Source organism: Odocoileus virginianus, chromosome 19 (assembly GCF_023699985.2).
Source record: "Odocoileus virginianus isolate 20LAN1187 ecotype Illinois chromosome 19, Ovbor_1.2, whole genome shotgun sequence".
NCBI lineage: Eukaryota > Metazoa > Chordata > Mammalia > Artiodactyla > Cervidae > Odocoileus > Odocoileus virginianus.
The window spans coordinates 29,361,049-29,388,350 of record NC_069692.1 but is presented as its reverse complement, the minus strand read 5'-3'; the positions used below and the strand labels follow the sequence as shown (position 1 = coordinate 29,388,350).

The window sequence follows — 27,302 nt, the reverse complement described above, 5'->3', positions numbered from 1 at the left end:
ATAACTTTAACATATTATAGCAACATTTTACTGTAACAGAACTGTTCATGCAAAAATAATATGGCCTGATTAATCATGGCCATATTACACACAGGGAACCATTCTTCTGGTTTGGGCTCCGTCCCTGACTTAAATGGAAGTCTAGCAAGAGATCATTTCAACAACTTCTTGCGAGGTCACATCCCTAGACAGCTGTGAATTGGCAGGTGGTCTCAGAACTATGCGTCTTAATATATTATTTCATCCTAGTATATATATTAGGCTGCGACACCACAGGGGCACGGCGGCTGCAACAGTGCAGGAGTGGCTGAGAGGAGCCGCCCCACGTCCGAGGTCAGGGGAGGCGGCCGACAGGAGCCGCCCCACGTCCGAGGTCAGGGGAGGCGGCCGGCAGGAGCCGCCCCACGTCCGAGGTCAGGGGAGGCGGCCGGCAGGAGCCGCCCCACGTCCGAGGTCAGGGGAGGCGGCCGGCAGGAGCCGCCCCACGTCCGAGGTCAGGGGAGGCGGCCGGCAGGAGCCGCCCCACGTCCGAGGTCAGGGGAGGTGGCTGACAGGAGCTACTCCACGTCCAAGGTAAGAAGCAAAGGCTATGCTTTGCTGGAGCAGCCAAGAAAAGATACCCCAAGTCCAACGTAAGAGAAACCCAAGTAAGACAGTAGGTGCTGAGAGAGGGCATCAGAGGGAAGACAGACTGAAACCACAGTCACAGACAACTAGCCAATCTGATCTCACAGACCACAGTCTTTTCTAACTCAATGAAACTAAGCCATGCCGCGTGGGGCCATCCAAGACAGATGGGTCATGGTGGAGAGGTCTCACAGAATGTGGTCCACTGGAGAAGGGAATGGCAAACCTCTTCAGTAGTCTTGCCTTGAGAATCCCATGAACAGTATGAAAAGGCAAAAAGATGGGACACTGAAAGATGAATTTTCCAGGTTGGTAGGTGCCCAATATGATACTGGAGATCAATGGAGAAATAACTCCAGAAAGAATAAAGGAATGGAGCCAAAGCAAAAACAACACCCAGTTGTGGATGTGATTGGTGACAGAAGCAAGGTTTGATGCTGTAAAGAGCAATATTGCATAGGAACCTGGAATGTTATATACATGAATCAAGGCAAATTGCAAGTGGTCAAACAGGAGATCGACATTCTAGGAAGCAGTGAACTAAGATGGACTGGAATGGGTTACTTTAACTCAGATAACCATTATGTCTACTACTGTGGGCAAGAATCCCTTAGAAGAAGTGGAGTAGCTATTATAGTCAACAAAAGAGTCCAAAATGCAGTACTTGGATGCAATCTCAAAAATGACAGAATGATCTCTGTTTGTTTCCAAGGCAAACCATTCAATATCACAGTAATCCAGTCTATACCCCAACCAGTAACATTGAAAAGCTGAAGTTGAACGGTTCTATGAAGACCTACAAGACCTTCTAGAAATAACAACAAAAAAAGATGTCCTTTTCATTATAGGGGACTGGAATGCAAAAATAGGAAGTGAGGAAATGCCTGGAGTAACAGGCAAATTTGGCCTTGGAGTAAAGAATGAAGCAGGGCAAAGTCTAATAGAGTTCTGCTAAGAGAACGCACTGGTCATAGCAAACACCCGCTTCCAACAACACAAAAGACTCTACACATGGACGTCACCAGATGGTCAACACTGAAATCAGATTGATTATATTCTTTGCAGGCAAAGATGGAGAAGCTCTATACAGTCAGCTAAAACAATACTGGAAGCTGACTGTGGCTCAGATCATGAACTCCTTATTGCCAAATTCAGACATAAATTGAAGAAAGTGGGGAAAACCACTAGACCATTCAGGTATGGCCTAAATCAAATCCCTTATGATTATACAGTGGAAGTGAGAAATAGATTTAAGGGACTAGATCTGATAGAGTGCCTGATGAACTATGGAAGGATGTTCGTGACATTGTACAGGAGACAGGAATCAAGACCAACCCCAAGAAAAAGAAATGCAAAAAGGCAAAATGGTTGACTGATGAGGCCTTACAAATAGCTGAGAAAAAAAGAGAAGCAAAAGGCAAAGGAGAAAAGGAAAGATATACCCATTTGAATGCAGAGTTCCAAAGAATAGCAAGGAGAGATTAGAAATTCTTCCTCAGCAATCAATGCAAAGAAATAGAGGATAACAATAGAACAGGAAAGACTAGAGATCTCTTCAAGAAAATTAGAGATAACAAGGGAATATTTCATGCAAAGATTGGCCCAATAAAGGAGAGAAATGAAATGGTATGGATCTAAGAGAAGCAGAAGATATTAAGAAGAGGTGGCAAGAATGCACAGAAGAACCATACGAAAAAGATCCTCACGACCCAGATAATCATGATGGTGTGATCACTCACCTAGATCCAGACATCCTGGAATGTGATGTCAAATTGGCCTTAGGAAGCATCACTATGAACAAAGCTAGTGGAGGTGATGGAGTTCCGATTGAGCTATTTCAAATCCTGAAAGAAGATTCTGTGAAAGTGCTGCACTCAAATGCCAGCAAATTTGGAAAACTCAGCAGTGACCAGAGGACTGGAAAAGGTCAGTTTTCATTCCAATCCCAAAGAAAGGCAATGCCAAAGAATACTTAAAGTACCACACAATTGCACTCATCTCACATGCTAGTAAAGTAATGCTCAAAATTCTCCAAGCCAGGCTTCTGCAATATGTGAACCATGAACTTCCAGATGTTCTAGCTGATTTTATAAAAGGCAGAGGAATAAGAGATCAATTGCCAACATCTGACGGATCATCGAAAAAGGCAAGAGAGTTCCAGAAAAACATCTACTTCTGCCTTATTGACTATGCCAAAGCCTTTGACTGTGTGGATCACAATAAACGGTGGAAAATTTGAAAGCGATGGGAATACCAGACCACCTGACCTGCCTCTTGAGAAACCTGTATGCAGGTCAGGAAGCAACAGTTAGAAATGGACATGGAACAACAGACTGGTTCCAATAGGAAAAGGAGTACATCAAGTCTGTATATTGTCACCCTGCTTATTTAACTGATATGCAGAATACATCATGAGAAAAGCTGGGCTGGATGAAGCACAAGCTGGAATCAAGATTGCTGGGAGAAATATCAATAACCTCAGATATGCAGATGACACCACCCTTATGGCAGAAAGTGAAGAAGAACTAAAGAGCCTCTTGATGAAAGTGAAAGAAGAGAGTGAAAAAGTTGGCTTAAAGTTCAAAATTCTGAAAACTAAGATCATGGCATCCGGTCCCATCACTTCATGGCAAATAGATGGGGCAACAGTGCAAACATTGGCTGACTTTATTTTTCTGGGCTCCAAAATCACTGCAGATGGTGATTGCAGCCATGAAATTAAAAGACACTTACTCCTTGGAAGGAAAGTTATGACCAACCTAGACAGCATATTAAAAAGCAGAGACATTACTTTGTCAACAGAGGTCCGTCTAGTCAAGGATATATGGTTTTTCCAGTGGTCATGTATGGATATGAGAGTTGGACTATAAAGAAAGCTGAGCACTGGGGAATTGATGCTTTTGAACTGTGGTGTTGGAGAAGACTCTTGAGAGTCCCTTGGACTGCAAGGAGATCCAACCAGTCCATCCTAAAGGAGATAAGTCCTAGGTGTTCATTGGAAGGACTGATGTAAAAGCTGAAACTCCAACACTTTGGTCACCTGATGCGAAGAGCTGACTCATTTGAAAAGACCCTGATGCTGGGAAAGTTTGAAAGCAGGAAGAGAAGGGGACGACAGAGGATGAGATGGTTGAATGGCATCACCGACTCAATGGACACGGGTTTGGGGGGCCTCCGGGAGTTGGTGATGGACAGGGAGGCCTGGTGTGCTGTGGTTCATGAGGTCGCAAAGAGTCGGACATGACTGAGCGACTGAACTGAATATATATATTTTATATATATTTATATATGTATATATGTGCGTGTTTAATACACATGTGTGTGTATTTGACTGTTTCATGCAGCTTATGGGATCTCAGTTCCCCAACCAGGGATTGAACCTGGGCCTTCTGCAGTGGAAGCCTGGAGTTCCAACCACTGGACTGTTAGGGATTTCCCATCCTAAGATATTTAGACCCTAAATATATATCAGGCCAAGGACTGCATTTGAGGACTCTATATATAAAATTAATAGTTTCTAAATACACAGCCTGTCAACTTTACTACAATAAAGTGCCCCTAGAAAAGTTTGAGTTTATTGCACTCTTTTTGGGTCAGGAAGATCCCCCGGAGAAGGATAGGCTACCCACTCCAGTATTCATGGGCTTTCCTGGTGGCCTCAAAAGGTACAGAATCCACCTGCAAGGCAGGAGACCTGTGCTCAATCCTTGGGTTGGGAAGCTCCCCTGGAGGAGGGCATGGCAACCCTCTTTAGTATTCTTGCCTGGAGAATCCCCACGGACAGAGGAGCCTAGCGGACTACAGTCCATGGGGTTGCAAAGAGTCAGACATGGCTGAGCAACTAAGCATAATACAATACAATACAATCAGATATAGTGGCCATCATCAAGGGCAGAACTGAATTGTGGCATCGTTATACTATCAGAATCAAAATCATGAAAAGAAAATGTTTCTAAAATACAGCAATTAGAAATTAGGCTAACTAATTTAGAAACTAATCTAACTGATTAGAAATTAGTTAGAAAATATTCTAACCATCACATTATTGGGCCCTGGGGAAGAAAAGGTATTGAATATGAACTGAACTGAATTGAACTTTCCATTCTAACATTTAGGACAACTTTAAGTGTTAATATAAATCTTAGTTCACTGTATAGCTTTCATGACAGACGCAGTCAATTCCTCCATTATCCTCTTATAAATCCACTTGCTTGCATATTGTAGGTGAATTATTAAATAACTGACTGAATGAATGTTATGAGTCCACATATGAAAGAATCTCTTGTGTTCATCTGCTGAATTAGATTAAACTCTGTTGTAGCTAAATATCCCCAGTTTACTCAGCTTCCTTCCCTATGCCTCTCCCAATCCATGTAACTTATCTTATTCCTTTTACAAAATTCTAGTGTTCTGACTCTTTCCAGAAAGGAAGTGGTATCAAATATTTACATTTTAATATGGAAGTAAGAAAACCCCCATGGTTTTCAGTGATAGTCCTAAACTGTGAAAGTGAAGGAGCTTTCCCAGCTGAAAGGAGTTTTCAGCATAAACAGTCAGTGAAGGATAAAGGTACAATAGCAACTGGGAAGAATTCCAGGTGAGAATCAACAGGCTGTTTCTCCTTCCTACTTAGATGCTTCCACAGAAGGACATCATTTTTTAAACAACCAATACTACTTATATGCTAAAATTTAGGTTACCATCGATATACAAACACTTACTATTTGACTCCCTTAGATAATATCCAGTCTCAAAGCAGTAAATTGTCAGGGTCTCCCTTCCTCTTTGTTCACCTTGATCTCTGAGAGTACTGTTTAATTCTAGATGCTGGCCCACAAAATCAATAACCCCACCAAAGGGTCAGTGTTGTAACCAAAAACACACTTCTAGTTTCTACTCTCAGAGGTAGAATGCCACCTTTGAAATGCATAACAGTTCAAATTGAATCCTTCAATCCACCTTTGTCTCAATTTCCCCCAACCCAATCCTATTGTCTCTCTCTATCTCTGCATAATGTTACCACTATGCCTGAGAATGAAGGCTTCTATGTCCACCACCTTTAATGTTTATGTAGAGGTGTAACCTCAACCAGATATATCTCCCTCTAGCCTTCCAATATCAGGTTTTCCATAATGCAGGTAATGGTCACTGGAAGGTGTCACATTAGTGAGCTAACACAGCAAGAGCAATTAAAACATTTCCCACTTAGTATCATTTAAAATGGAATAATACTCTGAAGAAATGAACTAAAAGAAAGTTTTGTGGACTAGGGGAGAAGGAGTCAGTGAAGAGCACAAGGAATCTTCAGTGAGAAGATTCAAAAATCCTCACATTATGTTTCAAATATTTTTTAAATATAATTTTAAAGAGTATCATCTGAGTAATATATATAATACATATAAAATACATTTATTAAATATATTATATATAAATAATAGAGTAAACTTTGATCTGAGTAATATATATAACACATATAAAATATGTTTATTAAATATATTGTATATAAATAAATAATAGACTTTGACATAGATTTATAAATATAAATGGTAAAAATCCAAAGATTGCTTTAATGAGGGGGTTTCAGTCTGAGTACAAATGTTACTTAACAGTCCATTTGGAGGGCAGTAAACTTGGATCCGAAATCTCAGAAAATTTACTAAAGGGAAATAAATCGTATTTTTCACTGTGTCCACATTTTTGTAACCAAAAGTGTATAAAAGACCTTAAATATTGTCATTCAATTTAATTTAAACTCTATTCATTTTTCACACAGTTCTATTTTTTATGGTCTCATTGCCAGTCAACTTGTATACTTGGAAGGTACCAGAAAGATCAAGAAATAATTTAAGGTTACTGATGCCACAGTCAGCCAGTAAATTGCATCAGCAAAGCACATCTGATGACAGCTTGCCTATTCTTAAGATGGAAGATACTTAATGCTCTTTAAATGTTTAGGATTGAAATTCCTTTGAGAGAAAACAGCTAAATAAGGAAAAGGCTATAATTAATATGTCCTAAGTCCTTAGAGCAGGTAGAAGGACCAGCCTTAGATGAAGAGGTGGCAGTCAGGCAAGATGCAAAAATACACCAGGGAAGGTGTTCACATCTGGCTGTGTTCTGTGGACAGGATATGAGGTCCCTGAAGAGTCTGTGTGATTTCTCAGATCTGACCACAGGAAATTACAAAGATTTTACTTGGCATTCCTCATAGAGGAAGGCTGTCCTACCACACCAAATTTGATGCATAACAAATACACTATGGTCTCTGAAGGGAGCTGCTGCCTTGGACTCAAGCACCCCTGGCCAGTCAAGAGTTTCATTTCTTTATTTCCTAGCTAGTCCGTGTGCCTTCATCCCTAGGTCTATGTCATTTGAGACCTTGGGCAGAGGTCTTGAAGATACTTTGTCCCACTCTGAGTACCCAGTAATTTTCTCCTCCAAGCTCTCCCACCTCAAGCTCCCCTAGACAAAAAACTTCCAGAGCCTTTAGTTCTGTGCTCTGTCAACGAGATGCCCCTCATGCTGTGCTGATCCAGCTGACCCTGAATGGGGGCATGGATGCTGTGTGCTGTTCTGTGTGGGGAAATGGAACAAAGGCAATTGGCATTTTCTCCAGTTTCAGCCTCCTACTTAGACTATAGCAGTAAGTGATAGCGCACTCAACTCCTTAAGCTTTTTGTTTGTTGCTTTCATGGCTCTTCTTAGCCTCAAAACTCAGCTGTGGTCACAAGACTGGAAAAGGTCAGTTTTCATTCCAATCCCAAAGAGAGGCAATGCCAAAGAATGTTCAAACTACTGGATAATTTCACTCAGTGTTATTAATAGGTAGATAGAACTCTTAATTTCCCTAAAATGTAGATTTAGAAGTTTTTATCTAAACATGTGTTCTTTTTTAGTTCCTGATTTTTTTCTTCACCAATTTTGTAATTAAATGTAAATGTTCACTATAGAGTCTAAATATACTTTTCTATGTACTATACCTTGTTATAATATGTTATATTAAGCTTCCTGTGAAACAAATACCAGCCTTTCCTTTGATATATGTTAATCTCTTTTATTTAACTAGAGCAATCTTATATGTCCTTAGATAGGAAAGGCTTTTCTATTTAAACAGAAAAATAGTAAAGTTTATCAATTAATATCTTGTAAGAAAAAGTTTTAGTTTCAATTCATAAGGTCACAGGGATTCTTCATTGGTAATTATTATTAGGAATTATCTATTTGGTGTATTAAGTACTTCTTGCTTTTGAGTATCCAGCAATATTCTTTGTAATCAAAAGAGAAAGCTATTATAATAAAAATTAAAGAAGTACATTATTTTTAAATTAGTCCATCCTCCATTCCTAAGCAGAACTGCTAGAAGAAACAGTAAATACATTTAACATTCCTGCCTCTGTCTTGAGACATCATCAAGGAGCTCATAAGCATGAAGTCAATCTGGCCCAAGTCCAGCCTCCCCTGCTGGAGCCACGTGGAAGTTCTAGAGTCTGCGTGCTCCTGGCAAGACACCAAGTTGCTCTCCCCATTTTACTTATCTCTTACACCCCACCCCCCTGTCTGTGTCACTCTTCACAAGAAACTCGAGTTGCCCTCTTCATATCTTATACCATATTGTTCTGCGTGTCTCCTCCTCAACCTGCCATCACTTCCCAACTCCCAAAATCCTTCCACTGGTCTTCTGAAATTCAGAGCTAATTGTTAGCAAATCCCTTAAATCCTCATGTCACAGCACCTCTAATGTTTCTTTTGTCTCCTTCAATTCAGTTCAGTCACTCAGTCTTGTTCGACTCTTTGCAACCCCATGGACTGCAGCACGCCAGGCCTCCCTGTCCTTAGTCTAACTGAAATTTCACTGTCCCCTGAGAACATTGCTTCTCCTAAGCACTGATACTGGAATATCAGTATCTCTTCCATAGCCCTCCTAACAGCAACAATAACAACAGATAAAAGGAGATGGAAATTAAATGCAACATAAGATTCCAGATTTTATTTTGGGCCATCAAAAACACATGCATCAGATAAAAGTACTCTATCAATATTAATTTTGCTTCACTTTGACAATTATATTATCAAATAATTATATCACATTCATATTATACCTAATTATACTCTGGTGATATATGATATCATCCTTGTTGTTAAATAGTACATTGGAAGTGTTTTGAAGCAAAGGGACATAGCTTAGTTTAAAATGTTTCAAGTTAGGTGTATTATCAAGAAAAAAGAGAGAGAATAATAAAAATAATATGGCAAAATTTGAAAAACACCTGAATCTGGACAACTGGCACACAGGTGGTACTCTTTGAATACGTTTTAAGAATCTGAAATTTTATCCAAAGAAGAAGCTACAATCAGTCAATCAATCAATTATGTCTGACTCCAAAGTTTTAAGCCTCAGTTCCTGAAAGATGAGGTATACCACCAAGAATGCCAGAGGAAAATAAGAAAGAGTGAAAGGGGGGGGATAGGATCGAATTCTGAACAAGTGATTTTGAGGACTGACACTTTCTGAATATCATTCCAAGGCAGCAGCCTAAACTTTATATCTGGAAAAAGGACAGTAGCAGAAAGCCAGATGCACTATCATTACTAAGAAAGAACTAACAAATACATCCCTGCTCTCCATAAAAAGTGTTAGGAGTTGTTACATGCAATTTGTTTTAAAAGGCCAGCAAACTAATCAGAATTCCCACTGAATAAGAGAATTCAATGAAATGGTAAATATTCACAGTTCAAAAAACTACAGAAATGGATTTTAAACTGAAAACTTTGACTTAATTTAGACTGATCACTCTCCTTTGCTTCTCTATTTTATGATAACTCACAAATCTGGAAGACAGGGACTGATGGTAGTTGTCACATTAATGATGTACAGGTAATAAAAGGGACATTTCAAACTTTAGCATTATTTTTGTTATTCCTAAAAGCTCCAGAGAATATGCGGTCTTTAAATGATAGTTTAGAAGTAGCTCAAGACTTAAGATAGTGATACATTTTAATAGACAAGCTTAATTGACTCCTGTTCTTGAATGACTGATGTGTGGTCTCTCTGGTAATGCTGAATGCCACCTGTTCTGTAATCATTTTAATCACTGAACTGCCACATGGCGCCAGTTACGGATGCGAGCAGTCTGCAACATGACAGATATTTTAAGGGCCATTTGTTTTTCTATTTCTATTATACTGATGAATTAAATTTGAGGAGATATTGATGGACCAGTGGGGGCTCATTTAGGGTAAGGATGCATCCTCCTGTCTCTAAAACAGTGTATCCCTAACACCCAAGAACCACTGAGTCCCTTCATCCAATCAAGGAAAATGCATTTGTTTTCTAGAATTGCACAGATAAATGTCAAATTGGCCTGAAACTTTTTTCTTTTTTTCTCCTAAAAAATATGTCTTATTATAAAACTGAAATGTTACTCACACAAACAATTTTAAGAAGTGTTTGCCATAAAGAATGCTGCATACCGGAGGGGATCTTTTCAGAAACTTCAGTCTCCAATGCAAATGCATTTCTTAGATCACACCACACAGCTGTGTGGCAAGTGTATGTGCTCTTGGCTATAGTTATGATACATTCTTTGAAGAAAATGCCCTCATAAGAACATCATTCAAGAGGTACAGAAAACAGACCATGAATTCTGCTCCATTAGTTTTGTGCTTCCTGCTTTCATATGCTGTGGTTTCATGCTTGTCTGAGAACTTTCAAAATCATATTTATTTCCAAAGAATTCATTTTATTCTATATCTAAAATAATACCAGAGCACATAAAACAAGTACCTGTGGGAAAAGGAAATTCTACTCTTATCATTTAAGCACAATGATGAAATGTACTCCCATTTTAAAGCAAAAATATTTATGGAAAACTATCTTGCTATTATCCTCCTTTGAAGTGGTTGTTTTAACACTAGGTTTGACCCTAAAGTACAATTCAGTTTATCTACTTATCTAAAAATTTGCTGCTAACTGTAGAGGTTTTAAGTAACAAGAGAAAAACTTAATCAAAATCATGTTCCCATTGCTTCAGAGTATATTTTACAATGGTGTTTTTAGTTTTATGGATCTACCCAGGCTGCAAGTAAATTAATTCTTTTAATCATCTTATACAATATTTACTAAAGCAAAACTGTTACATAAAGCATATTTTCTGCTTTGTGAATATAAAAGTATAGCAATTATATGGTGCATTTACTACACAAAAAGTGTGTTTGGTTAATTAAAAAGAACCTATTTATTATTTGTTTCAATGCCCCTCTTCATCTTTAATGGTCCTGGTTGTAAAATTTTATTTCCAGCTTATTATACTAGAGTCTATATGGTATTTTAGAATGGGAAATGACTGACAACCATTCAGACTATGGTGACAACATCACACAAAGTTAAACTCTGTTTTAATAAGCAAACTGAAATGTAGATGAAGAGAAAATATGAGCAGGAAACCTGCTCATGATGACAACAGTTGGATGAACTAAATTTAAAAGCTAACAAGATGAGTATGTGTCAGAGGTCATCTAAGAACACCAGGGCCACTCCGCAGGGCGCCTCACAGCAGGGACAGGGCTGGAAGGAGAGGAGAGACCTTGGCAGCGGGGTATGAGGCGAAGGGGAACTCAGAACGCCAGCTTCCTGGCTAAGTGCTCTAGGTAGAAGTTTGTTGGCATTTTGTTTTTTTTTTTTTACAAGTTTACTCACATGATTCTTTAGTTAAATTCACAATGTAAATTAGTATCTCTTAGACTTTAAAACAGAAGATGTCAATTTCTCAGGATGTCCCAGAAGAGGAGGGAGAGGAAGGGAAGGCAAAGAGGGCAAAGGGGGGAAGCTGAGAGAGGGGAAAGGGGGGAAAGAAGGATGGAGAAGGGGAGAGGGGAAGAAGAGAAAAGCTGTGCCTGTGTTAGAAAATAAGTGAATAATCCACTGTTGGGGAGGCGTTTTGTTTTTACAAATAAAAGCAATAAAAAATTTAAAAAGCAGATACTTTACCACCAAGAATAATCGAAATAGAATTTATAGTTATTTTAATAAACTACCAACCAACTGTTTAGATATTGTGTAAAAAGAAATATCTTTTAAGACTAAGAGCTATTTCTTATTCCTAACTGAAAATAATTTATTATGAGGCAATTAAATCATAGTATACAATCAGTATACAATATAGTAAGTTACATGAAAAGCAGTTTTACTGTAGAACAATCCTCATTTATCTTTAGTAAGACTTATTGAAAGCATATTAAGTAGAAAACATTGGAATAGAAAGAGATTTATGTAAGATATAGTACTTGCCTTAAGGGGGCTTAAAATCTGGTTTAAATCAGCCACTGGAGTATTTATAAAGGTAGACATGGTGTCTATGATGGACCCTTGTACACTGTAAGGTGCTAGAGGTAAGCAGGAACAGAGTTAGAAAATATTGCAAAGGAACAGAAGAGATGGATTTGGTGACTATGAGGAAAAAGGCAAAGAGCCATGGAAGCAAACTGTAATAACTCTGACTGTAAAAAATAGTTACAATTCATGTATCATACACAAGACCCTGAACTCAAGTGGGCAGGGATTCTTGTGTATACTTTTGACTGCTCTACCTTCACTTCCTAAAACTGGGCCTGACACATAGTAGGTGCTCAATAAATGTCTGTTGAATCATTGAATAATATGCCATACGGCTTAGGTACATTATGTTTAATCCTTAAGCACTCCTGTAAAGTTATTAATTTTATTCCCATGTTCAGTTCAGTTGCTCAGTCATGTCCAACTTTTGGCGACCCCATGAACTGCAGCATGCCAGGCCTCCCTGTCCATCACCAACTCCTGGAGTCCACCCAAACTCATGTCCATTGAGTCAGTGATGCCATCCAACCATCTCATCCTCTGTTGTCCCCTTCTCCTCCTGCCCTCAGACTTTCCCAGCATCAGGGTCTTTTCAAATGAGGCAGCTATTATTGTTATTCCCATGTTAGAATTAAAAACTAAGTTTCAGAAGGGCTGAGGACCAAGATAGATTCATATTGACAAGCTATCATTAACACACAGGTTTTTCTAACTCTAAAGTTGGTCTTTGTTCTGCAGTGTAAGGCAATTTATCAGAAAAGATATTGATACCTTGAAAGGCAGCACTGTAGGCTTTATTTTGTTTGTAACCAGTCATATGATTTTTGGTAAATTACTTAGTTTCTCTCTGGAACTACTCCATTTGGGGGCAAAGGGCTGTACTTAAAAACAGCGATATGTGTAGTAATAAGACATCTTGGTCACACAGTATAGATTGTAAAGATTAGATTGGACCATATAAAAGTGCTTTAAAAACTTGATGTGATATATAAGCAAAAAATATTAATGTAAGCAATAAATACAGTCCCAACAGTTTAAATAGTGTTATTAAAATAAATCATAATATGAGAATATATATATATATATGGAAGGGAAGTTTCTTTTGTTTTCTTTTATTTAAGATAACTTTTCTATAGATACTGTGTTGAAGTACCCATGGAACACCTAGGAAATAGGAATAGTGTCCTATACAATTAAAGATAAAAGAATAAAGCTCATAACTGAGGACGTTTGTGATCACTCACCTAGAGCAAGACATCCTGGAATGCGAAGTCAAGTGGGCCTTAGAAAGCATCACTACGAACAAAGCTAGTGGAGGTGATGGAATTACAGTTCAGCTATTTGAATTCTAAAAGATGATGCTGTGAAAGTGCTGCATTCACTATGACAGCAAATTTGGAAAACTCAGCAGTGGCCACAGGACTGGTAAAGGTTAGTTTTCATTCCAATCCCAAAGAAAGGCAATACCAAAGAATGTTCAAACTACTGCACAATTGCACTCATCTCACATGCTAACAAAGTAACTCCAAGCCAGGCCTCAATAATATGTGCACTATGAAATTCCAGATGTTCAAGCTGGATTTAGAAAAGGCAGAGGAACCAGAGATCAAATTGTCAACATCCATTGGATCATCAAAGAAGCAAGAGAGTTCCAGAAAAACATCTGCTTTATTGACTATGCCAAAGCCTTTGACTGTGTGGATCACAACAAACTGTGGAAAATTCTTAAAGAGATGGGAATATCAGACCACCTGACCTGCTTCCTGAGAAATCTGTATGCAGGCTAAGAAGCAAGTTAGAACTGGACATTGAACAACAGGCTGGTTCCAAATTGGGAAAGCAGTGTATCAAGGCTGTATATTATTACCCTGCTTATTTAACTTATATGAAGAGTACATCATGCAAAATTCCAGACTGGATGAAGCACAAACTGGAATCAAAATTGCTGTGAGAAATATCAATAACCTCATATATGCAGATGACACTGCCCTTATGGCAGAAAGCAAAGAATTAAAGAGCTTCTTGATGAAAGTGAAAGAGGAGGTGAAAAAGTTGGCTTAAAACTCAACATTCACAAAACTAAGATCATGGCATCTGGTCCCATCACTTCATGGCAAATAGACAAGGAAACAATGAAAACAGTGACAGACTTTATTTACTTGGGCTCCAAAATCACTGTAGATGGTGACTGCAGCCATGAAATTAAAAGATGCTTGCTCCTTGGAAGAAAAGCTAATACCAACCTAGACAGCATATTAAAAAGCAGAGATGTTACTTTGCCAACAAAGGTCCATGTAGTCAAAGCTATGATTTTTCCAGTAGTCATGTATGGAAATAAGAGCTGGACTATAAAGAAAGCTGCATGCTGAAGAATTGATGCTTTTGAACTGTGGTGTTGGAGAAGCCTCTTGAGAGTCCCTTAGACTGCAAGAAGATCAAACCAGTCAATCCTAAAGGAAATCAGTGCTGAATATTCATTGGAAGGACTGACGCTGAAACTCCAACACTTTGGCCCCCTAATGTGAAGAACTGACTCCTTGAAAAAGACTCTGATGCTGGGAAAGATTGAAGGTAGGAGGAGAACAGGATGACAGAGGATGAGATGGTTGGCCTACATCACTGACGTGAGTTTGAGCAAGCTCCGGGAGTTTGGTGATGGACAGGGAAACCAGGCATGCTGCAGTCCACGGGGTCGCAAAGAGTCGGATATGACTGAGCAACTGAACTGAACAGAATTTAAGTCATCTATAGAGTGGTAGTAGTAAATTCATAAGAAGGATCAGGGTTTTAAAAGAAAATGCTGGGGCTTCCCTGGTGACTCAGTGGTAAAGAATCTGCCTGTCAATGCAGAAGACAGAGTTTTGATCCCTGGCCTGGGAAGATCCCACATGCTTTGGGACAACCAAGGCTGGGTGCCATAAAAATTGAGCCTGTGCACTAGAGGTCAGCAGCCAGCACTAGTGAGCCCCTATCCTGCAAGTACTGAAGCCCATGCACTCTAGAGCACGTGCTCTGCAACTAGAGAAGTCACTGCAATGAGAAGCCTGCACACCACAAGTAGAGAATAGCCCCTACTCACTGCAACTAGAGAAAGCCTGCACAGCAATGAAGACCCAGAACAACCAAAAATAAATTTAAAAATTATTTAAAAAAAGAAAGAAGATGGGAAAGAGCTTGAGAATGTATATGATAAGTGAAGAAAGGACTAGGAAGAGAAATATAGGCTTGGAAAGAAGAGAAGGGCTATGTGTGTTCACAAAGGTCAAAAAGATAGAACTCATACTATGGGCTATGCCGTTTGGTGGTATCTAATGTATAGGGGGTACATGACGCAAAGCTACTACATTTGGCACATAATTTTATAGTTTTAGTATCTGATTGAACAGGTGCCAGTTAAAAAAAAGAATAAGATATGTTTAAACTTGGGAAAAATCAAAGTATGTTTTAAAATAGAAGCAAAGGCTTAATGGAGAAGAGATGGAAAAATGTAAAAAATCAGTGAGGCTGCAAAGCCAAGAAAGATTGATATGCAGGAGGTATAGTTCTAGAATCCTCTGTCAAAGTGAAAAGAAAGTAAGTACAGTTGATTCTTAAACAACACAAGAGTTAGGGGTGCCAATGCCACACTAGAACACTTTCTAACACCATACACAAAAATAAACTCAAAATGGATTAAAGATCTAAATGTAAGACCAGAAACTATCAAACTCCTAGAGGAGAACATAGGTAAAACACTCTCCGACTTAAATCACAGCAGGATCCTCTATGCCCCACATCCCAGAATTTTAGAAACAAAAGCAAAAATAAAAAAATGGGACCTAATGAAACTTAAAAGCTTTTGCACAACAAAGGAAACTATAAGCAAGGTGAAAAGACAGCCCTCAGATTGGGAGAAAATAATAGCAAACGAAGCAACAGACAAAGGATTAATCTCAAAAATATACAAGAAACTCCTCCAGCTCAACTCCAGAAAAATAAATGACCCAATCAAAAAATGGGCCAAAGAACTCAACAGACATTTCTCCAAGGAAGACATACAGATGGCTAAAAAACACATGAAAAGATGCTCAACATCACTCATTATCAGAGAAATGCAAATCAAAACCACAATGAGGTACCATTATATGCCAGTCAGGATGGCTGCTATCCAAAAGTCTACAGGCAATAAATGCTGGAGAGGGTGTGGAGAAAAGGGAACCCTCTTACACTGTTGGTGGGAATGCAAATTAGTACAGCCACTATGGAGAACAGTGTGGAGATTTCTTAAAAAGCTGGAAATAGAACTGCCATATGACCCAGCAATCCCACTTCTGGGCATACACACCGAAGAAACCAGATCTGAAAGAGACACGTGCACCCCAATGTTCATCGCAGCACTGTTTATAATAGCCAGGACATGGAAGCAACCTAGATGCCCATCAGCAGACGAATGGATGAGGAAGCTGTGGTACATATACACCATGGAATATTACTCAGCCATTAAAAAGAATTCATCTGAATCAGTTCTAATGAGATGGATGAAACTGGAGCCAATTATACAGAGCGAAGTAAGCCAGAAAGATAAAGACCATTTCAGTATACTAACACATATATATGGAATTTAGAAAGATGGTAACGATAGCCCTATATGCAAAACAGAAAAAGAGACTCAGATGCATAGAACAGACTTGTGGACTCTGGGAGAAGGCGAGGGTGGGATGTTTCAAGAGAACAGCATCGAAACATGTATATTATCTAGGGTGAAACAGATCACCAGCCCAGGTTGGGTGCATGAGACAAGTGCTCGGGCCTGGTGCACTGGGAAGACCCAGAGGGCTGGGGTGGAGAGGGAGGTGGGAGGGGGGATCGAGATGGGGAATACATGTAAATCCATGGCTGATTCATGTCAATGTATGACAAAAATCACTGCAATGTTGTCAGGTAATTAGCCTCCAACTAATAAAAATAAATGGAAAAAAAAAAAAAAGAAAATCCCTGTACTGCTATCTCTACCTCAGAAACAAAGAAACTGATAAATTTCTCACCCTAGGGAAGGAACGTGAAACAGTTTAGACAGAATCAGGACTCAACCTCTAATCCTTCTGATTCTACATATCGTGATCTCTAATCAAACACAAACTTTTCCCCACACTTAGTCAATTTAGAAACATAGAAAACAAACTTATGGCTACCAAAAAGTAAAGAGGGGGGTGGAAAAGATAAATTAGGAGTTTCATATTAACATCAGTTCAGTTCAGTTCAGTCGCTCAGTCGTGTCCAACTCTTTTCGACCCCATGAATCCCAGCACGCCAGGCCTCCCTGTCCATCACCAACTCCCGAAGTTTACTCAGACTCATGCCCATCGAGTCGGTGATGCAATCCAGCCATCTCATCCTCTGTTGTCCCCTTCTCCTCCTGCCCCCAATCCCTCCCAGCATCAGGGTCTTTTCCAATGAGTCAACTCTTTGCATGAGGTGGCCAAAGGATTGGAGTTTCAGCTTCAGCATCATTCCTTTCAATGAACACCCAGGACTGATCTCCTTTAGGATGGACTGGATGGATCTCCTTGCAGTCCAAGGGACTCTCAAGAGTCTTCTCCAACACCACAGTTCAAAATCATCAATTTTTCGGTGCTCATATTAACATACACACTACTATATATAAAATAGATGACCAACAAGGACTACTGTATAGCCCAGAGAACTATACTCAATATTTTGTAATAACCAATAATGGAAAAGAATCTGAAAAAAACATATATGTAATGAATCACTGTGCTATATACATGAAACTAGCAGAACATTGTAAACCAACTGTGTGTGTGTATGTGTGCTCAGTCATGTCTAACTCTTTGTGACCCCATGGACTATAGCCTGCCAGGATCCTCTGTCCATGGAATTTTCCAAGCAAGAGTATTGGAACCAATTGCCATTTCCTATTCCAGGGAATCTGTTTGACCCTGGAATCAAACCCAAGTCTCTTGCATCTCCTGCATTGGCAGGTGGATTCTTTATTACTGTGCCACCTAGGAAGCCCAAAATCAACTACACTTCAATTTAAAAAAGGAACAAAAATCCGTAAAACTAAAATACAAGTACTATGCTGTTTAGTTACTAAAGTCATGCCCAATTCTTTTGTGACCCTATGGACTGTAGCCTGACAGGCTCCTTTCTCTGTCCTTGGGATTTCCCAGGCAAGAATACTGGAGTGGGTTGCCATTTCCTTCTCCAAGGGATCTTCCTGACCCAGGGATCAGACCCACATCCCTGCATTGCAGGTGGACTCTTTAAAACTGAGTTACCAGGAAAGCCCACAAGTACTACATTTATTGGAAGAAGAAAAAAAACCTTTATATAAATGGACTCATGCAGTTCAAATCCATGTTTTCTAAGGGTCACTTGCAATTTATAAAGAAAGAAAGATACAGAAATATTTTGCTGTGAAGAGGAGGGTGTTCATTGGCTCTAGCTTCTGTGTTAATGCCTAGAGATACTGCAACAAAGGGAGCCAGCCCGGCCCCTACCCTTCCAAACCTGTCTACCATGGTTGACTGCAGCACTGAACAGGAGGAGAATTGATGCAAGTTGTTTGAATAGTAGGATAGATATCCGAACTGATGCAAACAACGTGATGACTAATTAACAAGGAATAAAGAATAGCCAAATGATAGTTCCTAAACAAATGCTGAAGCTCAGAACATATTTGTATTAGACAAAATCTGTGGGGTTACTTGTTTTCTCCAGTTAATTTTTGATACCCTAGACACAGGAAAAGTCAAAAACAGCAAAAGCTAATGAGCAGCATTTCTATGGGTTTTTTTTTTTTTTTCCTTTTACAGTGCATGCATTTTTCAATAAGTAGAACAGGACACTTCAAGTCTTTGACAAAAGACAACTACTGAAACTACTGCTTCCTATGAAATAAATAACTAGCTTAAAAAGTTAATCAATGAGCCAAAACATTTGTACTAGTTATAGACTTCAAAGTCAAGGAATTACGGTCTTAGAAGAGTTTGAAAAAGATGAAACTAACATCTGAGGAATGGGGAAGAAATATTAAAGGTCAAATCTTGCATTGTCTAAGCTGGCACAGAAAGTCAAATTCTATCATTTAAGGAAAATAACATCAATACTGAGAAATCTCAAAGCATGAAGGTAAGCTATCAGAAAACTTAAATATCATAGCTAGCTTTATTGTTAGGAAAGGGCTGGGTTAAACACAGGTTTTACTGATCAGTTGATTCTTTTCAAGTAAATAAGCATGAAGCGAAATACCTAGAATCCTATTGGATCATAGGTTAGAATAAAATTGAGCTCTTAATAACAAAATATGAAGTCCAAGAGAAGCATGCAGCTGAACAAGAATTAAATTTGAGTTATGATCACTTGATAACCTGAACAGTGATTAGCAAAAGCTAAAACCTCATAAGGCCAGATTGATAAATGCGTAGACTCTATGTTGATATTTTTTAAATGGGCTAAGGTTTATGTGTTCTTAAAAGTTAAGTCTATATCAGTAAAGGTTAACTTGTTAAGATTTTCAGACAGCCAGTAAAAAACACTTCTGCTTTTTCCACCCAAGACATGAACCAACTGAGACAAAGTAGTCAGGCAAAGATGCGCATCAAAAATGTCAGCCATGTCACTGATGGAGCTTGTAGAACAAGGCTTAGCTCAGGGAAAATATAGTCTTCCTAATAAGGAACTCCTGAATTAGGTTTATTTACAAAACTGGTCGCAGCAAACTTGGAAATAGCAGGAATCTCTTGAAAGGTCAGGGATGTGGATATCATATACACCACATGGCCAAGAGAAGTCAGAGTTATGTTCCCTGCAAGCACCCAGATACCAAAGGATAGGAGAAATAAGATGAACCATGTATGCACACCCATCTCCCCCTCCCCACACGGCAAGGGAAGCAGGCAAGCAGAGGTCAAGAGTGATCAATAATGGAGACCCCTTGAGGGGTAAATGGGTAAAGAGGTTCTTCTATAAAAATACAGAGCTCTATTTTAGAGGGAAAAAAATACTTAACTTTATAAGCTGAGTGTTGTCTTTAGAAAGCTGCATATTCAACCTCAAAAAGACTGGCCTCAGAAAGCGAGATATAAAAGTGACAGAAAAGTCCCAAGCGTAAATGGTCTGGATAATTGCCACTTCTTACTGCCTTGTTTTGACACTGGGAGGCAATGAAATGGGTCATACCTGGTTAGACTCTCTTATATTATGGGGGAAAAAAAAAACAACAACAACAACTCATGGCTGGGTTCTGCAAAGATGATTTTATCACATCCATAACATGAAGATGAACTCTGGAGAAATATGTTTTATAATCCAATGTTTAATTCTTTATGTAATATCATCCTCTCTCTGTAAACACAGCCAAGCCTAATCCCCAGAAATGCAGTTTTTAAAAAAGATAACCAAGAATGTCATATCAAATGAATGCCAGTATTCACAGCATGTGAATCCAAGTTCAAAATGCTTATCTTTCAACAAGTCTGGGAAAATTCTGATGGGTTGCTAGACTATTTTTTAATATCCTTCAGAATCTTTTCCAACTTGAGTTACAAGTATTAAAAAGATACCCAATTAAGTTCCAAAAAAGTCTAAGACTTTGAAAAACCATCATTGTAATGGACATATTTTCATTCCTGTCAGTGATGAACAGTTTGATTATGGCAGGTTTTTGATCTTTGTTATGGTGTTTCCAGAGCCTGACAGGAGCTACCTCATTAAATCTTCCCTTATTTCCTCCTGTTTTCCTCTTTTCCTCACTTTGTTTTCTCAAAATAATACCATGTCACTGGCATTTCCTGTGAGAATACGGTGCTGCTTCATTCTGTTTTTATTAAAAACATTAGTATTGTAAATCCCTACACTGTACAAAGAACTGTGAACTGTATATGAAGAAAAATATCCTACAATCTGACAACTTCCCTCAGGGTGTTTATGCCATAAGTGGTATAAAAACAACAGTAAAAGTGTAAAATGTGAGGTCTTAATCTATAATGTTAAAATTCATTCATATACATGCAGAACAAGACTCTAACACTACACTGTGTTCTTCAAAATATTTGACACTTCCGATAGCCAGCTATTTATCTAGTCTCAGCTTGACATTTCTCAGAGCTTCAGACTTTGCTAACTGACTTGAAATCTTGTGAGGTAACAAACTAAAATTAAAAACTTATTTTTAATTATCGTTCCCTTAAGACACGCATAACTAAATTATTAAGGAAGCTTCCATAAATACACTTTAGCAATACTGCTTTTCTAGTAGAATCTTTCTCTTTATGACTTAAATTATGAATTGAAGATGAATTCATTTTAAAAGTTAAAGGCTTTCCAGTGTTTCCATTATGAATGTATTTCTAAGTTGATTTCACAATATGAAAATGACTATTTGAAAATAAGCACTTTTCCACATACACTGAATAGATAATTTCCGATAATGGTAATAGGTATAGAATACAAGAGTAACATTCAGAACTCACACTAGATACTTTTCACAAAATAATTAAGTAGTAAAATCCATGATGTTCTCTTCTTATAAAGAAATTACTTTCTTGTCTAAGAATTGAGATGGCTAATGTGAGGAGCATTATTATTCAAACAGTAAGTTTAACAGACTAGCAAAGAAAGGTTGACAATTTTTTGGAGTGCAATATGCCTGATAAAAATCAAAGAAATTACAGAACTATACTATATATATAATTAAACTGAATAGAGTCATTTAGTGTCACAGAATGAGAGGACAGAAAACAGGAAAGTAAAAAGAGACACATATTAATCTTGACATATATTTTTCACTATAAACTTGTTGAGGAAATAAAGGATTCCATTAAATTAGAAATGTCTTAAAATAATCATATCGCTTGTGGGGAAAGACAAAGCACTATGAACCAGTTGTCAGGCTCAGAGAGGTAGAAAACATCCATGCCTTTGATCACTCAACTAGGGTGAAGGCAGCGATGATGGAAATTTGAAAACATAGGAACCCAAAGAGACAGAGGAGAATGAATTACCAAATTTTAGCTTTTTGAAGCCAGTTAGCTGAAATTTTCTAAGAGCTTCAATAAACTATTTTACCTACAATCTGATCTCATTCTATAAAACGAGAGAAAAACTCATGTTACCAAAAAATGTATTCTATATACACAATTCATGTAGAAAAGCATATATTAGAGGATTAAATGTATAAATATTAAGATTGATGCAGTTAATGTTTTAGTAACTTGAACTGGTTTCTAAAGTAGTCTGCTTGGAAGTTTGCATAGTAACAGAGATCTTTTATTAGATCTTTAAAAAGTGAAAGACTGCAATTTAAATGGTATTTTTTGTTTCTAATGGAAGTTTCTACCTACTTTTATAGTAATATAGCTAGAAGCTCTGGAGAGAGGTTAATGATACAAATAGCAAGCTTCTACAAAGAGTTTTCCTAAAACTCAGTCTGTTTTTTGAGACTTCCCTAATAGCTCAGTTGGCAAAGTATCTGCCTGCAATACAGGAGACCCTGGTTCAATTCCTGGGTCAGGAAGATCCCCTGGAGAAGGGATAGGCTACCCGCTCCAATATTCTTGGGTTTCCCTGGTGGCTCAGCTGGTAAAGAATCTGCCTGTAATGCAGGAGACCTGTGTTCGATCCCTGGGTTGGGAAGATGCCCCCTCAAGAAGGGAAAGGCTACCCACTCCAGTATTCTGGCCTAGAGAATTCCATGGACTGTAGTCCCTGGGGTAGAGTCAGACACGACTGAGCAACTTGCAGTCAGTCTTTTAAATTTTTGATTAGCCAACTACAGAGAAAGACATACCAAAAGAAATCTTGAAAATTAAATTGATCAGATTATCAATACAAATTGCTGATGATTATTAAAAGTTAATGCAAGTAAAGCAAAAAGTTTCAAATATCTTAAGGCATATTTTTTGGAGAAGAATTTCACATTATCGTTCTAAGCCAAATTTTGCTTTTATATTTTAGTGGACAAACGTCTACAGTGCCCTCAAGGAAGTGTACTAACGTACCAGTAAATTACTTCTACAAAAGTAACTATAACTTCTGTAAGTTACATCTGCAAAAGGTATTAAATAGTATTTCTTAGCCAGTTACTGCTTCTATATTTCATGATTTTTAAAGAAAATTAAGTAAATCTTTTGGTGCTACTGTTTATAGCCTGTCTTGAAATAGAGACAGCCATAACTTCTCATTGGTTTAACCTGGCAATTTAATCTATATTATTATTTTAACATTTCCTCTGAAGTTGGTTCTTTAGAGACACAGTTATTTCCTTTATCTCCTTCCAGTTGATCAAAACATTCCCCTCAGATGACCCAAACTTTCTCAGTCAGGGTGACCTACCTTCAGGCCCACCCCCTGCAGTCATATTGAGAATGACATATCCGTAACTTTATCATATTCAGTCTGTGGATAAGCATCCCAAAGGATGTCACTTACTACTATCCAAGATTGAAAACTTATTTTTAATTTGTTATCCAGCACCAACCATTATTCATCTAGAAGGCTCTAATCATTACTGCTTTCTAAAATTTTTCCTCTCATTGAATTACTAGGATTTTCATCATAGTTTCCAGATGGATTCATTTACATTCTCAAGAAATATAAATCATACTGTATAATTTATTGCCTATGTTTGTAATATAAAGGTATTTGTATGGCATCAAACCATATTTGCATTTGTAGATTTTTTAATTTGCTTAAAACACAAATGACAACAAATTTTTATTATCAGTTGAGACTCTCATATAAATGTTCGAATTATATAACTTAAAACTTTAGAAGAATTTGCATTCTTGATGCTTTGCAATCTCACCTTAAGTTTGATAGACCTTGGAGGTTTCAAAATGCCATGTCAAATTTTTAACTGTAAACACTAGTATGTTTCTTAGATACTGGGGGAGGAACAAGAAAATTCTAATTGTATAGACTGGCACCAAATATTTCAAAATAATACATAATACCAGCTTTGTCCCCAGAAAAAGATCAGGAAGTTCCCTTATATTATTTTATTCCTCAACTTCTTTTTCCTCTTTGCAGGGTTCTAGTTTCTGGACCAAGAGATCAGGCTAGTACTATGCAAGTTAGATCATTATCATAGATTGTTATGGTCGACCTACAAACATAACTTTAGTTGATTTATTCATCACTTATTAAACACCAACTGAATGCTATGTTGTTGTTGTTGTTGTTTAGTCTCTAAGTTGCATCCTACTCTTTACAAACTGTAGACTGTAGCCCACTAGGCTCTTCTGTCCCTGGGATTTCCCAGGCAAGAATGCTGGAGTAAGTTGCCATTTCCTTCTCCACGGGATCTTCCCAACCCAGGGATCCAAACCATGGTCTCCTGCTTGGCAGGCAGATTCTATACCACTGAGTCAGCTGTGAAGCAAATGCTGTGTACAGCATCCTTAAGGAATGAATGAGAACATTTTTGCTAAGAACATGTCAGATTCCCTCTGGCTGTCTCCTACCACCCTAGACACACTCACAGAGTTAGCAATACCCTATCCCTCCCTATATTTAAAAAATGTGCTCACCAAGAAAAAAATGACATGATTACTGGCCTTCACTGGCTCGTTTTCCAGGGAAAGTCTGATATTTAAACCAGTGAATTCTAATATAAAAGAGATATCTGCAAAATACATAGAAGAACTTAGTTCCACCTGATCTGAACTTCAAACAGCTGATTTACAATGAATTTTTGGAAACATAGTAACTCATGAGATAGGTACTTTGCCTATAAATATCTCATAATATCATACATGAACATTATTTTTACAACCTAACTTGAAGGCTATAGGAATGCCCAAATCATTAAGTGACGATTAATAAAAATGTCATTAAGTCTGTTTATGATCCTTCTTAGAGGACTGCTGGATAAATACGAAAAGCAATACTTTAATTGTTCACCTTTTTGTTTACAAAATATTAAAGCAGTACATTAGGAGAAGTGGTTTTATTCAGAAGGTAAAGAGTTAAAAATCAGTATGTTATTGCTGAGGTCGACTAGTTTTTATTCCTCTGGTTCTCAGTCATCCATTCTGTACCATTCTTAAGGTTGTTTCTTATCTGATATGCATTCCCAGCCCTGACTAAGGATGTGAACTGTCATTATTTTTAAGCACTTTAGTGCAGTCAAACATTTTAGTTTCCCTGAGGCACCATGCTGTATCAACAGTTCAATAAACCTGCCAAATGTTTTACTTATTCTGAAGGAAAAACAAGTTTAGAAAATATTTAGCCCTTAATATTTTGTGGACTTATATGTAGTGACTCTCCAGTAGGAATAAATGTCAAAAATAGAATCTTTCCTCACAATGTCAAACTCAGTCAAATACAGTATTTTAGGCCACTTGAATGCAGGAATGTTCATTACTATTGGTTAGATTATATTTTATCATGAATGACTTTATTCTAATTTGTTGGTAAAACACAAAAGGACTGAAATTAGTCTCAAACATGAATATCAAACAAAATAAATAATACATGGCAGACACATCTCTATGCCCCAACTAAAGCACAATCACTAAGTCTTCTACTGATTTATTTAGAACTACCACTTTATTCATTTTGCTACAAAAAAGTTATGTAAACCAAGATTACTCAAGGCCACGGAATGTAAACTACGTGTGAAGAGCCTCCAAAGATACACCAAGACATAAATTTAGTAAAAGATGCTTTCTCAAGAATTCTCTCCATTACTTACTTCAGCATGCTAAGGTGACTTAAATTAAGATCTGAGTTAAATTCCAAAGTGAGACTGGGTGTCATTTCTCTAACCTACTTAGGGAAAACATTAACATATACTGAAAGATTGTCCCTAATACCCACTAAAACTCTACAATACACTTAAGGTTACTTAGAAACAATGCGCAAACAAAATCAGAAGGAGAAAAGATTGTTCAAGGACAATCTTTATCATTCATAGTCTGTTTACACATTTAAAGCTACAGTTTATGTTTGAAGAACCTGAAGATCCCAGTAACAGGTCTTTTTTATCTGAAATCATCTCTTCAATTTCTGATGTAAAATTCAGCCATAGTGGTCGATATATGATGACTAAAGACTATTTGTCAGTCAAAATTTGGGACTTAAATATGGAAAACAGGCCTGTGGAAACATACCAGGTACATGAATACCTCAGAAGTAAACTTTGTTCACTGTATGAAAATGACTGCATATTTGACAAATTTGAATGTTGTTGGAATGGATCTAACAGTGTTGTCATGACTGGATCTTACAATAATTTCTTCAGAATGTTTGACCGGAACACAAAGCGAGACATAACCCTGGAAGCATCACGAGAAAACAATAAACCTCGCACGGTTCTAAAGCAATGCAAAGTGTGTGCAAGTGGCAAGCAAAAGAAAGATGAAATCAGTGTTGACAGCCTAGACTTCAACAAGAAAATACTTCACACAGCCTGGCACCCCAAGGAAAATATCATTGCTGTAGCTACTACAAACAATCTGTATATATTTCAAGACAAAGTGAATTAGGGTTGGCCTTCCTAGCAGAAGAACCCACTTCCTGCTTAGTTGAGATAGTTGAATCTCTCTTATAAAAGAGAGAGGTCCATTGTGGCGTGGCGCCCCTTTTCCAGTGTTTGACAATGTGCCATTCGACAACACATTTTCCATAGCTACATGGAGAAAGCTCTGTGGATCCCTCCCTGTGGTGTTCTCCATGTCTGCTAGCCATTTAGGTAAGGGTAGGGCACTTTTAATTTAAATGACTTCTTGCACCATCTTGCCTAATGGACTAGATTGGACTGTGTCAACATTGATTTACTCCACTTTTTATGCCTTCCATTGTGATGACGTCAAACAGAGTGAAAGCCTTCAGTCATGCTAATGGGATTTAATTGTGTATCCTCATTACTGTATCATTTGTGGGGTACACCCCGCCTCCCCTTTTTTAAATTAAACACAGCTCATTCTTACTGTGGCTTGTAGCATTCCTCCTCTCTGGGCTACTGGACTCTTCCCCTTCGTCTTTCTTCCCCTTGCCCCTCCACCCAGTCTTGGTGGTGCTATAAAAAGGAAAGAACGAAAGCACACAGATGAGTCAGTTTGGGGTCAGTGGTAAAGGGGGTACATGTTGCGAACAAATATTTTAATAACAGTTGGCTGTAATCACTCCTTGCCGTGTCTGGCACTGAAAATAAGGAAAAAAAATACTACTACTGAATAAAAGTGACAAAGAATGGAAAAAAAAATAAATTAAAAATAAAGCTACAGTTTGAAACATAGACTTTATGTCTTATATATTCATGCAGTTATGAAAATTGTAAAGGAAAATAGCCTATGATTTACTTATGCTCCCCTCTCTAGAAGAGCAAATAAAA

At 38.0% G+C, this 27,302-nt stretch overlaps 1 pseudogene; it reads left to right on the top strand.

Annotated features, from left to right (window-relative positions):
• The first annotated feature begins 220 nt into the window (after positions 1-220).
• On the top strand, positions 221-26,504 carry LOC110129308 (serine/threonine-protein phosphatase 2A 55 kDa regulatory subunit B alpha isoform pseudogene; annotated as a pseudogene).
• The last annotated feature ends 798 nt before the right edge of the window (positions 26,505-27,302 follow it).